The following is a 15071-nucleotide window of genomic DNA, read 5'->3' on the forward strand; positions in this document are numbered from 1 at the left end:
AATATTTATGTAGGCTATATGCAAATATCATTCCATTTTATATTATGGCTTGAACATTCATGGATTTTTTTAAAAAAATCCAAATTGCAGAGGACTAAGGGCAAGTCCATTCACAGATACTCAGGAAACAAATCTAATTAAAAGCCTAGACCATTTTCTTAATGCCTAGTATGTTACACTTTTCATTCATATTTTTCTTTGGAAGTCTACAGTATTTTATGGATACAAGGCTACATATACCCACAAAGAAGTTATTTAGCTAAGATCTAAATGTTTACTTGTTGCTCTATTTAATGAACACAAGTATGTTCTAAAATAACAACTTTGCTCTTCCTTCTATCTTTGTACTCTTAATTATTCTATTCATGTAAATGTGAGGAAGTTTGCTTATTTGTGCACATTAGTGTGTAACAGACTGAAATTACACAATTATACTTATTTATAAAAGTAAGTTCAACTATATTATAACATATGGTAAATTTCAGAGTTTATTCCCAAAATGTTTTTTTTTTTTTTTTTTTTTTTTTTTTTTTTTTTTTTAGAATGCATTTCTTCTAGTGTTACACAAGTATCTCACATACAAAGAAAAACTGTTGAGAAGCAACAGGAGGAGTTCTGGGTTTGTTAGGTATAGAGCTTAAAAGTTTTGTAACATTTTAATGGAAAATATCATGAAGCTAAGGCCATTATTCACAAGTCAGCATGGTGGCAGCAACTGAACAATGGAGGAGAAAGAATAAAGATGAGGAGAAACCCATGTGTGTCTGAGTGTAATACATACGGACTCCAGACTTGCTGAGTTTACAGAGGCACAGAAACAGAAAGAATTACCATACTTAAGATAAATCAAGGGAAACTTTTACAAACACCAGAGTAAGGAGATAATCGAATACAGTGGAGTGCAGGAGAAAAAATAGGAAACAGAGAAATGAGAGGCAGAAAGGAAGGAGTCAGAAGAAAGTCTTTTCCTCACAGAAGTGTAGAAGTGTGGCATCTTGTTTAAGTAAAGAACTAGCATGGCTTCCCCTCAGGAGAGATCTGTTCTCGTGCTCATCTGAACAGATGATGGCTTTTGACTCCATATGTTACCTATAACTCTTTTGCATTTCTATCACTACTGCCCTTAGAGACACTGCGTTCTGTGAAACATATTAGTAACTGTTTTCAATCTGCCCTTCTTGTTTCCATGGGGGATTTACTGCTTGCATGATAACTTTGCAACCAGGATTTTACCAAGTGGTCAGGTAATAACATCTGATGTGTGTTTCCTTCTAGATGTTATCAGCCTATGCAGGTAAATGATGACTGGTCTCCTATGGTCACTTTTATTCTCATACTTGTAATGCATAAAAGCATACTTGTAGGGTATCTCACTTATGCTTGTTCAGTGTTCTGCAGTACATTTCTTATCACATCAGCCAGGTGCCTTCTAGAATTTCAGTAGTTATGAAGCTAATGGCAATTCTCATTATGTATAAGTTTTAAAGTCAAGCAATTCATTTCTCTGAATTTTCTTGTGTTTATTTTGCTCTGTTTGCCATGTATATTCTAAGAAGTCATTCCCTGTCTGCTAACAGGAGTCATCTTGTTATCATGTTAATAAGTTATCTGAGTATAATCGCTGCTGTGTCTTAACCTTTGCATTCCTGGAGAATCGTCCCAAGTGGATACATCCCCTTTACCTAGAAATCTCAAATCCATTATTGTAAATATTTTTCAACCTCCATGCAGCATATGTTGATTGATCATGAAGCTTCTTTGGATCTACAGAAACAGTAATTTTCTACTCAGTAACATTGACATTTGAGTTTAGTTATCTCTCTGATAGCCAGAAAGGATGACAAGGTTACTTCCTTGGGGAAGGCATGCCATCTTGTATCACAGAAGGTGCTTCTTCATCTTTAAGCAAGGGCAAAAGTGTGCAGGCTTCTATAATTCAGGCAAAATGACCTCTGTAGATCCAAAGTACCCTGGTAAATCTAGAGATCATGAGCTTTGAGTACATCAATTTAATGAATTTGTATGTATCCTTCTAAACCTCACGATATTAGTTTTTCCTAATCATAGATCTCACAAGGGCAGCAAAAAGCTGATAGCTCTGAGCATTCAGCATTCTATGAAGCTGCATTCATTTCTACATTTTTTATATTTTGTAAGATTTTTTTTCCATGAAGGAGAGAACAACAACATCAAACACTTAATATGTATGTTTTGCTGGCAGTTCAAAAGTCACCTGACAAAGGAAGAGAGTATCAGTTCTCTCAAACTGGAGGCACAGACACTTGGGAGACCCTTTGTGGGTGTTGGGAACTGAACTCAAATCTTCTTCAAGAATATCTAGTGTTCTTTAACATTGAGTGAGCTCTCCAGCATCTTATTATAAAGTTTAATTCTTGAATCATAGGTTGTATATCATCAATTATAATAAAAACTAGTAAAATAATTAAAGACAAAACATGTAGAAACAGAGGTAGAAGAAAAAGTATTGCAAAGAGATACTAGAAAATATCTAGAATGATTGACATGTTCATTGTATAAGCTTAGAAATGGCTGCAAAAAACTGTGTATTTCTTAAATATTGCATATAATTATACCTGAAAAGAGATGCTAAAATGTTTAAGAGAGCAGAATTACACAGAAATATTCAGAAAACATTTTAGAGTATTGACGAAAACAAATCTTTGAGAAAAAAAGATAATCGTTATATAGTGAAAACAATTTATCAGCCATTGGCATGTTTATAAACCCAATTCATCGCAGAAACCTAAACTTTCGCTAATTGCTATTTTCCATTTAGATAGCTGAAGTAAAACAACAGTGAACTAAGGAAATCATAATTTAAATAGAGAAATTAAAGAATAATTAAATATTTTATGATTTTTTTCTTCTGTTCCTAGATTCGATAAATAGGAACTCAATTTCTTGATCATTGTTTATTAGGTCATTTAATAATAGGTACTTTATTTATGTTTTCTTATTTCCACCATAGATGCTGTTTTAAGTGCAAAAACTTTTTCTAAAAATTTATGCCACAAGAAAGAAGAAAAAAATAGCACAATCAACAGTGTTAAACTTTTCCTATCCCATCCCCCAGCTTCATTATTTAGGAACATCAATAAATCATACTATTTTTCTGAGAATGAAAAATGCAAAAGAAAAACCAGTTCTGAATTATGGCATAAAGATGGAAAGATATATGTACGTAAAAATTTTGAAAACATGCAATAAAGCCATAAAGAGAATTTTCTTTTGCTAATTGATACTTTCACTTTGATATCCAATACATAGTATAGTATCAACACTGAGAATTGAATTAAGAATTTCATAGTTTCCCCTTAATGATGTCTCTCCATATATAGTCAGCCAGTAACATCATTTTCAGTTCCTCAGCACACTTCAACATCTTTATTTATATAAAAAAGATTTCTTCCATTTTAAACATTTCCTATAATCAAAAAGAAACTTGAGGACAACATGCAACTGCTTTATGTCCTATTGATTCCTTACATGAATTAAGTATGAAATAATTTTGTTTTTACTGTGCAGAGAAAACAGGATTTATTCAGTTCTTTATCAACTGAATAAAATAAATGCCAATGTTTAAATGTGTCAATAATTTTTTAATTAATGCATCATTTATCCCTTTGCTGAATATATATGTATATATATATTATAATATATATTAAAATAATGATCAGTATTTTATTGGACAGTTTAGTGTAGGACTTATTACACTACATAAAACTCAGTCTCTCCTCACTTTTTTTTTTCTCTTAGTAGTTTGTCGCTACATTGAGAGGCATCAAAACAGGCAACAGTAGTACAGAACAAAACAGATAGATCTACAACACAATGTCACATCTGTTAGCAAGAATCTTATAGAACCCAGCTCTACCAGCCCAGTGATGGCACCACCCACAATGGGCTGGGCCCTACCCCCTTGATAACTAGTTGAGAAAATGCCTTCCAGCTAAATTTCATGGAGGCATTTCCCCAACTGAGGCTCCTTTCACTGTGATAACTCCAGCTTGTGTCAAGTAGACACAAAACCAGCCAGTACAAACACACACACACACACACACACACATAAACACACATATACTCACATACATACACACAAACACACATACACATGAACACACACACAAACACACATACATATGTACCCAATCAAATACACATATATACACACATACATATACATACTCATGCACACATACACACATACATACACACAAATACATACATATATGTACACATATACAAACACACAAACACATGCACCTTATCAAATACAAACATGTACACACATACACACACACTCATGCACACATACACACATACACATATATATTCCTACACACATATATACAAATGCAAACACACACATACATGTACACACATACACATACACATGTATGCACACACACACACAAACATATACACAAAACACACACACACACTAAACCAGAAGAGATAAAAAGAAACAGTTACAAAAGAGCTCTGATTTGAAGAAAATCAGAGGAACAAGGATTAGATGCAATCTAAGAATATGTTACTAAGTTAAAGAGGAAAATAACTTTACAAAAAATATTATCATCTTAGTCATTGTGTTCTCCGTGTATACAAGATAAGGCACTGTGTCTTCTACACAGACAACAAAAACAATATTATAAAATAAACTGCTTATTTTTTAAGGAAAGCTGTCATTTGTCTGCTGCAGCAAACTAAAATTAATGTGATGTTTAAGTTGTAAAATAAGCATCATTTATGTCCTAACATTACAGTAAAATCAAGAACTTCAATATGCATAAGATTTTTAGTATTGATTTCCTGTAACATGAATTTCTGCATGGGGCTTTTCTGCAATGATACTAGCAGGACCAGAAAGAAATGTCAAATATCTCAGTGTTACACTAGAGTCCCTTTGAAGCTGCATCTGAAATAAGAGAAAAGTCCATCAATATTATCTGTATCTCATACAATGTCTTTTACTGACAATTTGTTTGGAATGGCTATATTCTAAGCCGAGGTTTCAAACCAAAAATTAAGATATTTTAAAACAGTAAATATGAAAGTCTTCAATCAAAATCTACAAGAACCACTTGATAGTACATACACATGTAAGCACACAATTTAGATTGCATTGGAGGCAAAGCAAAAAAACAACAAAAAAGCATATGCATCTGAGATAACATAATCACTACTACACCAAACTAATACCTCAATATTTAGATTGTACCTCTCAGTAGGTACTATTCACATTTCAAAGTTCCTGACTGCATTGTGTCATTTAAAACTTACGCATAAATAATGAATTTCATATAAGCACTCATCTTCTACAGAAATTACCATGCACGAATTAAGGATTTGAAAAATCTTAGTACCAAAATATATGAAAAGGAGATGAAAAAGTAATTCGACTTAGTCTTAGCTAGAACTTCTAATGCTCACCTCAACAAAATCCCTAGAATTAAAATGACTTCTTTTGGTATCATTATCTACCTTACTAAATAATGTCAGCTTTGAAAATGGTGTAAAGCTGGAGAAACCATTTATAGCAGGACGATGCTCACTAAAGATAAATATACTCACGTGATAAGTATCAATAGACAACACTTGGAGCCTTTGGAAGAAATGTCTTTGATGCATTGTTGTCTTGGAGGCTTTGGCATGCAAGCCTCTGTGTGTAAATTTTCTTTTGCATGACAGTACATGATAAATTCATTTCTTCTCTAAAAATTCTACTTTCAACTAAAATTACATTATGGAAAATTAGAATTAGAGTACTTAATATATTGAGAGGTATATAATTCAAAATGAATCCATGCAATGTCTAAATATTTTAGTGAACACTTATAGAATACAGTTTCTTTGACCCTTGGTGGAAGCTTCAGCACTTGGAAAAGTTTGATTTGAGGTTCAGTATCTGCAAAGGCTGGAAATACATATTTTTAAAAATAATTTTTCTTTTTCCATATTTTGTTTATATCACCCCAGTTCTTTTCTGTAATAGCAGAATATGTGTGTGTTTGTGTGTGTGTATGAGTGTGTGTGATATGTTTGTCTGTGACCAAATAATGACAACCAGTTGACCATTAAACTAGTATGGCTGAAGTATCAGGGACCTCACTATTAGATAAAGACCTACAATTATTTAATTGTTGCAGAGAGAAAAAATATCAGGATCTTTTCTAGGAATGAATCCCTAATTATAAAATCCTAAATAACCAGCTCCAAATACATGTACAAAAGGTATATATATAATGTTATATATATATATATATATATATATATATATATATATATATATATATAATGTTTTATATATATATATATAACGAAATGTATAATATATAACATGAAATTATATTTATATTATGAAATTTTTATAATTATATTATAAAATGTGCAATATATAACATTATATATATATCATTACATTAATACAATAGTAAAAAATAAAATAAAGTACCTTGCCTTGTATTGTCTTCAGAATGTAGTCATACACACATCATTCCCTTAAAGCAATGCTTCTAAATTTTTTTGTTCTATTCCCTTTCTTTTGTCATAAAATGGGTTTGCTACTAGTAATAGATAATTTTAAAACTCCAGTGTTCTAAGATATTTGATCATACTGTGAACTCAAAGATGTATTGTTTACTGAAAAATGCTATTTCTTGTTTTTGTTTGATTCAGGCTTAGCACACATCTTTAATTTCTGGAGTAGATATTTCTGAATCTCAGCCTTAGCACACACTTTTAATCTCAAACAATGAAGGTAAAGTTAGTTATCAGAAGTAGTCACCCATGTTTAGAAACGTTGTCTAATTGAGTAGCAGAAAAATTGATAAATCAGAGAAAGGTTTGACAGAGCATGGTATGCTCAGTCTACACAAGGAGATGGAAAAGAGGCTACTTAAAGGAGAGACAAGAGGGAGTTCCCAGGCCCTGACACTTAACTGATGCTGTGGTGTGCTTGCAGACAGGAGCCTAGCATGGCTGCACTGAGAGTCCCAAAAAGCAGCTGAAAGAGTCAAATACAGATACTAGCCCCCAAACAATAGAAAGAAGCTAAGAATCACTGTAGACAAGTTGGGAATAAGCTGGAAGAAGCTGAAAAATAAGGTAGCCCCAGAAGAAGATCAGCAGTCTCAACAGACCTCGACCTCTAAGATCTCTCAGACGTTGAGCATCCAACCAGGCAGCATATAGCAGCTGATATGAAGCCCCTGACACATGTGGCCTGAGAAGAAGCAACTAAACCTTTGGAGAATTGAGGCTCCAGAGAATGGGGAAGCCTGGTGTAGTAGGGGTAGGGTGTGAAGACATCTTGGAGACCGGTGCGGAGGTGTATAGAATGGACAGCAGTTGGAGGGGGGAGCAGACACGAAGTGAGATGAAGTCTGGATTTTTAAAAAAAGGATTAAAGAATAAAAATAAATTAGTTAAAAATTATACTTAAAATGAGGGCGAGAGTATCGGGAGGAGCGAGATACAGAGAAGAGAGAGAGAGAGAGAGAGAGAGAGAGAGAGAGAGAGAGAGAGAGAGAGAGAGAGAGAGAGAGAGAGAGAGAGAGAGAGAGAGAGGATGAAGAGAGAAAACCTAGTCACAAATAAAGACAGAACAACCCCGAGAATGAGAAGTAAACCCTATGTGACCCAGTGAGCTTGTGCTGGAGACTGCCCGCTGCCACTTCCTGCTTGGTGGCCCCAACTTCCCTCTGCATCTTGCCACCGTCCACCTTCTCTGGGGGCAGATTCGGCTTCCTCTCAGAGAAGTGTAACTCTTTGACCTCTGGCTGCTCAGACCATGCCAGAGCCCCTAGGATAGAGCCAGTACACAGACTGGCATTATTCTTGTTTAAGCATCAAGAAAAACCCTGGTTTACATTGAATGAGACCCTGACTAAAGTCACACAGCTTATCCATCTGTATATGGATGTTTAATATTCTTTTTGTTGGGAAGCCCTCTCTGGAGGTCACTGATAATGCAGTATGACATTCATTCTTTGTTTTCATTAAGATACCCAATTATTTGTTTCTAAAAGTTCTTAAATTCCATCTTGCTTTTTCCATGAAACCTAATTAATTAAACAATTTTTAAATCACTCACAGTTGTATTAATTTTATCACCTTTCTCTTTCAAAACCAAGAATATAATTTTAGTAATTCTTTGTTCCTCAATGGTAGTTGGCAACTATGTACAAGGCATTATTTACAGTAAAAATTTTATCTTAAATTAGCTGTTTATAAGGCAGCCTGGTGTTACCAGACATGCTATTTGATTAATTCATTGGAGGTACAATTCTAGAAGGGATTAATATAGTCTTTGTGGGACTCCAGTATTTTTGTGAAATAGTAGTTAGGAAACAAAAAGACATGTCATTTACAACTCTCTCTGGCTTCTGGTTTGACTGTGAGATGGTTGTGCTACTGCCCCCACCTCCACAGGCCATTGCTATGAAGCCTTCAACAGAGGTGACCTGAGGGCAGCACTAGACCTTTGGGCATCACAACCTGGAGATAAGTAAATCTCTGTTCTTTGTATGATAGTCTCACAAAGAATGAGGAAGCCCAGCTGGGGCACAGATGACCCTAATGTCCTGAGAGAGGTTCCAACACCTGTGGAAGTGGAGGGAGGGTGTGAAAAAAAAGCAAAGGCACCGTCTGAGATCTAGCAGACACTGCAAGCACAGTAAGGCCCCAGCTTATAGTGAGCAGCTTTGCAGAGAGGCATCGGTATGAACATGCTAGCATGGGAGGCCTTCAGGTCAATGCTCTGCAGTTACCTCGTCTCTGAAGAAGGTGAGAGCAAATGGTGTCTAGTGAGAAAATTTTATTCTTGTGACACCCAAAAAAACTTTCATTTAAATGGCATTGCAAAGACCTATGATGATCATTTTAGCTTTGACTTTGCCCCAGTATCTCACCAAGATGAGGATAACTAATTGGCCAGCTGGTAACTACAAGAAAAATAAATTGTATGTATGTATATGTGAATAAGAAGTGGCTTGACCGTCAGCTTTAAAGCAAGTGTTCTTTTATGAAAAATCTCAAAATGTGTACATGGTCACATATTAACTTTTAGATTTTTTTTAAAAAAAGAATAAAATTGGGTCATATTTATTATCTTATTATTTTTCATTTTATTTCCTTGTGGAGACATACATGTATACCATCATGTACCAACTGTTTCCAAAACACATTGTGGGAATCTGTTGTGTGAGTTTCAGTGTTAAAATTCAGAATTCAGGCTGACAATTTTTGTGCTAAGTGCCTTTTCCCACTGACCCATTTTAACATCACTTGGTTTTAACTTTTTTGTAGATATTTAGTGTGTGTGTGTGTGTGTGTGTGTGTGTGTGTGTGTGTGTGTATGTGTGTGTGTGTGTGTATTTGTGTATATATTGTTATGTGTATGCTAGCCATGAATGCCACAGCAAAAGTGTGTCATAGAACAAGTTGTAGGAGTTTTTCTCTCTTTCCTGATCAAATTCCCAAGGATTAAACTTAGGGTTGTCAGGCCTGATAGCAAGTGGTTTCATCCACTAAGCCCACCTTGCATGCCTGAATAATTTCTTCTCAATCTGTTATAACTATTTCAAATTATTAGTCCTTAAGTTTTGAAAGTAATTCTTTTTAGATAATGTTTACTTTAAATTAACATTTTAGAACCATTTTGAAATAAAATTTGTTCCCCATTAAAATGTGATTTTGTTAGAATTATAAAAGTAAATGAATAAACTGTTTTAAAATATTAGAAACTTTTTATCTGATGAGGTACATTATTCTTGGTTATGTTTTCTAATGAAAAGCATTCAGGACTTAGACTTTCAATAATGTTTTCTTCTTCTAGTGTATTGCCTTGATTATTCCCCACTATCATTTCATTTATATTGTTAACTCTAACATTCTCTAATAAATTTGCTAATATTTAGTCTAGAGTATTTGGTTATATATTTATTTATGTGCATTTGTAATGAATTATAGCAATGCAACTATCTTTGCATGTACTGGAAATATTAGCAGAATATTGTAAGAGCCTCCATACTGTCTAAAACAAAGAATTCACAGACTTTATTCATAATTTAAACCACTCATTTGTAGGCATGAAACATTCAATTTCTGTATCTGTAGCTGTTAGCTCCAGTAGAAACTTATCATAAGAATTTTTCATAAAGCTTTCTGGAAACTGTAAAGACTAAAGCTGATTTGAGTCATAGCTATGTTGCTGGACTCGTTTCTGGATTAGAATCTGGTCAGTAAGCAAAGATTTTCTTTGTATGAGATGAAAACTCTAGCAATAGTTACTTTTGCTACACAGTGACTCAATGGCCAAGAAAAAGCAATGTAAAGAAGAAGGGATTACTCTGCCTTACAGCTTGAGGGGATATACTCCACCACGGCATGGCAGTAACGGCATGAGAGATGGAGCATAGATAGGGCAGTTGATTGTTCCACTTTCTAATGGATCTGTGACAGCAAAGAGTGGACTCCATCTTCAGGTGGAGATAACCTCCTCCCTCCTCCCTTAAGGATTAATCCAGATGAGACAGACAATGACTTGATTAAGGCCCACCTCTTGCTATATTTGTTCAATTTCAGGAAGTGTGTTTGTCATTGTCAGAACTCAAACCTCTTAGTGCAGAACCTTTGAGCCATTATAAAGCTCATCTGGGACTACTTGGCTTTTTGTGTTCTGATTCAGAAGCAGGTTACTATTCTTTTTACTTCTGTTGTCTTTAAATTTGGATGCTGCACAAAGCCTAAGGATCTATGGGTGCTTTTATAACCACTTTTATTCCTTGTTGTATATTTGACAAGATTCATTCTCTTCCTTCCTTTCTTCCTTCCTTCCTTCCTTCCTTCCTTCCTTCCTTCCTTCCTTCCTTACTTACTTACTTTCTTCCTTCCTTCCACACCATGAGGTCCAGCCTCAGCATGAGGAGAGTACTGAGAAAGGATGGAATGGGAACCATGCAGATTCAGTAATTACTCAAAGTCAATATTACATCTAAGCTTTAAGTTCAGGTACATTCTTTGTTCCCTGAGGATTCTCATAATTCTTTCTTCTTTGCCTTTCTGACCAGAGAGTCTAAATTCAGTTCATTAATATCATTAAGGCTTTGATCATTGTTAATAATCTTTAAAAATTCTTAAATCTATATAAATAATATGAATGACAGATCAATAGTCCCAGTCCAAATTTCTTTAGAGCAGAAACTGAACTCATAGCAAAAGCATATTTTTTTATAGTTTACATAGCCTGTTCCTCATGTCTAGCAGGGCACAACTCTTGTGATTTCCTTGTACATAAGAGAACAGTCTTTAGTAATTATTTTTATGTAAGAACAGGATGATGGATGGTAGAATACTAAAATTAATGTGATTCCATACAAAGTTTTAAAATTAATGTAAAAAAAGCAGTTAGCACTCTCTAATATCATTTCAACCACTATCATGTCCAGTTCTTCAAATAGCTGGAAGAAAGCATTGTTTTATCTGCTTCTTCATCATCTTTTAATTATCTAATCAGTGTTTCCCCTTCCTAGTAATTCCATTGCTTTGTGTCTTTTCCTATTATTATTTATTCCTAAGTCATATGTAAATTCCTGTTATTTTTCTTGAGACCACTTTAACTCTCTATCCTTAATCTCCCCAAGTTCCCTTTGGCTCATTAATACAGCAGTCATTGGACTGAAGGGTACATACATCTCCCCATGATTTCAAATTCAAGGCCAAGTTTGGCAGTGCTTATTGGATTCTAGGAATTTCTGAATTACCTTCCTGATTTTTTCAGTGCATCACTGCTTCTCAAGAGAACTATTCACTCGTTGTACGTGCATTTAATTTATGTGCTATATCTTGCTCTTTCTTTCACTTTCACACCACTAGGACCTGAAAAAGTGTAGGATGATTTTCATTCTTACATTTCTTAAGATTTTGTTTGTGGTAATTTTTAGAGAAGGTTTTAAGGATTTCTAAAAAAAGTATGTATTCTGTAACTTTTGTCTGGAATGGGGTATAGATATTTTCTTCATTTATTTTCTAAATTAACTTTTGTTATAGTTTCTTAGTTTTTAGTTTGGAAGATCTATGTAAAGATCAGAGTAGAGTCTTGACTCAATCACTGGTGTTGTTTCAGGATCTACCTGACCTTTTATTTTATGGGTTATTAATGGAAATGAGAACCTCAGTATTTAATATGGATATCTATATTAATATTATAATTCTGTGGTGATATCTTCTTTTTTCACTTAAATATCAGATGGATTTTTCTCTTTTGATCAGTTTCAATTTGAAGCTTAATTTATCAGCTAACAGAACATGATAATTTTTTCTTAGTTTTACATTTCTTGACATTTTTCTTTTAGGTCTTTGCTGACAGGTTTTGGCCTTCCTGGTTTTTGAGGTAGGTTTTTTGTAGACAAACAAACAAAAGAAAAGAAAAAAAAGAAGCATGGATCCCCATGTTTCTGCATGTGTGTGTGTGTGTGTGTGTGTGTGTGTGTGTGTGTGTGTGTGTGTGTGTGTATGTGGTTTGAAGGAATATTGGATGAAGATAGTGGACTGACCTCATTTTCATTTAAGATTAATATTGAAAGAGGCTTTTAATGCTCCGTGGCATTGTTCCTTACTGCTATGGTTGAATTATGGTTTAATGCACTCTTGCCTGTTAGCTTTAGAGGATTATTAGTATTGGACATGATAGATTCCTTTCTAACTGTTACTTGTTCATCCTTGCCTCACATGATAGGTATTCCTTCTTATTCTCTCATGAGCCTATTCTCTTTCTTCTCCATGTGTATACACACACACAAACTCACTCACACACACACACACACACACACACACACACTCCCTCTCTCTCTCTCTCTCTCTGTCTCTCTCTCTCTCTCACACACACACACACATACACACACACATGTTCTCTTTACTTACTACCATTTCATGTATAGTACTTGGTGTTCATGAGTTGTCTTAGTTTGTGCTTATTTTGAAATGCACTTACTGATTTTTCTATTGTTTTGCAAGGTCATTTTTCTGGATATAGAAAGGTAGTTTGGAAGTTATTTATCTACAGGAATTAGAATCTCTCATCACATGTTCATAACTGCTGTGAGTTCACATCACATCCAATGTTTAGCATTTTACAGAACTTTGCCTTACCATTTGTAACCTCCTTTTTGCCCCAAATTCAATAGTGTTCTCTGAGTGTTTTTTGGTGAGTGATTCTTGTGAATATAAAGAACTTATCCACAGTGTAGTATTCATAAATACTTATTATCAACACTTTGCACAGTTATAAGTACCCTAATTAAACATTGCCTACTGACACTTACCTAAACAAAGGTGAGAGTTGTGCAGATCGATGTATATAAGCAAAACATTTGGACTGAGATTCATAACCAATTAGCAGAACAATATCAGTGGTTTGTCTCTATGGCCAAGACTTCCCTAGCCAAGTTTATCTTACCAAAATAGAATCCTATATATTCAACTTCAAATGCAATTAGGAGAGAAGTTGGTGATGCTCATGAGAACTCATGCTTTGATTACACTACAGTACATGTACAGCCTCATAGGTAGACACAGTAGCATTTTGAAAACAACACTTGATAGGACCATTGATGTCTTTGCTCCCTGCCCCAACACTCTGCATAATACTATTATGGATAATGATAGCCAGCAGGAACAGTGTTCCTTTCCCTTTCTTTATATATTGACACTGTAAACTTTTAGAGTTATGTGTAAGGAAGGAAAGAAGGCAGGAAAAAAAAGAAAGAAATTAATCCAGACATATTTTCTCTGCACGTCCATTTCTTTATTTAGGTTTAGGAGAAACTTCATGGCTTAATTTTACTGAATATATTTTCTAAGTTTTTAGGTTTTTAGCTCATCTCTCTTTTTTCTTGTGGGTTATTGGCTTTAGACTTCTGTTTGTATCTTTGAGTATTTAAGTTTTATTTTTTCTTTATTATATCACTGTATGTTCATCCCTTCATCCTGAATGATTCCACTGTATTTTTATTAAGTTATCCGATTTTTTTCAATTCCATTTCTTTCCAGAATTTTGATTTCTTAGTTTGAATTTATCCACCAAAGTATTAACTATTCCATTTTTTAATAACTTTTGTATTGAGTCCTATATAACTTTTTAATTTCAGCAATTTATTTTGGTCATGTATATGGTCATTTATCCTCTTTGAGTGTAAGACTCTCTGCTTTGGTAAATGTTTAGTCATTAAAAATGTATACTGTTTTTTCAGAGTCAGAGGATAGGAGTTTGAGTCGAAGGACCAACATTTGGTACCTCCAAAAATCTATTCCAACAAGTCATTGGATGCTCTCTTTTCTGACCTCTGTGGGTAATTCACTCATATACACAAACCTACTTAAACACACACACACACACACACACACACACACACACATATGATTTTAAAATATTACAAGTAAAGTATTTCATTTTATTTTGTTCCTTGTGTTGAGGAGTTATTAGTTTATTAATGATTTATAATGACATGCTTATTATTTTTAATTTTTGAGATGTTTGAATCTTTTTCAATTGAGTTATCAATGTTTTTATTTTCCTGAATTCTTATGGTTTATTTTGTTTTATACGAGATACTGTCAAAAGGTCTTTAACTAGTTTTCCAAATTAAAGCTGGTAGTACACACCTTTAATTTGGGACACACCTTCCATTGGAGACACACATAAGGACTTTGAAAGAAGGAAGACTCGTTTTCTGCCTGCTTGCCTTGTGGGACTGAGAATCTGCTAGATCCTTGGACTTCCACTCACAGCTTCTGTTGATCATTGTTAGGGAGTTGGACAACAGACTGTAAGTCACCAACATATACATTACTATACTGAGACTACCATAAGTTCTGTGACTCTAGAGACCCCTGACTAATACACCTGAGTTTTTATTCCTATAAGTTGTTTTCACGGGGTGTTCTACTTCAGTAACTGACAGTTTTGGAATAAGTTCTAATGTTAGCTTGTAAAATAAAAATTGCATAGTTCTCCAATAGATACCAATTATCATAATATTACATCTTCT

This window comes from Micromys minutus (genome assembly GCF_963924665.1).
Source record: "Micromys minutus genome assembly, chromosome: 24".
Classification (NCBI taxonomy): Eukaryota; Metazoa; Chordata; class Mammalia; order Rodentia; family Muridae; genus Micromys; species Micromys minutus.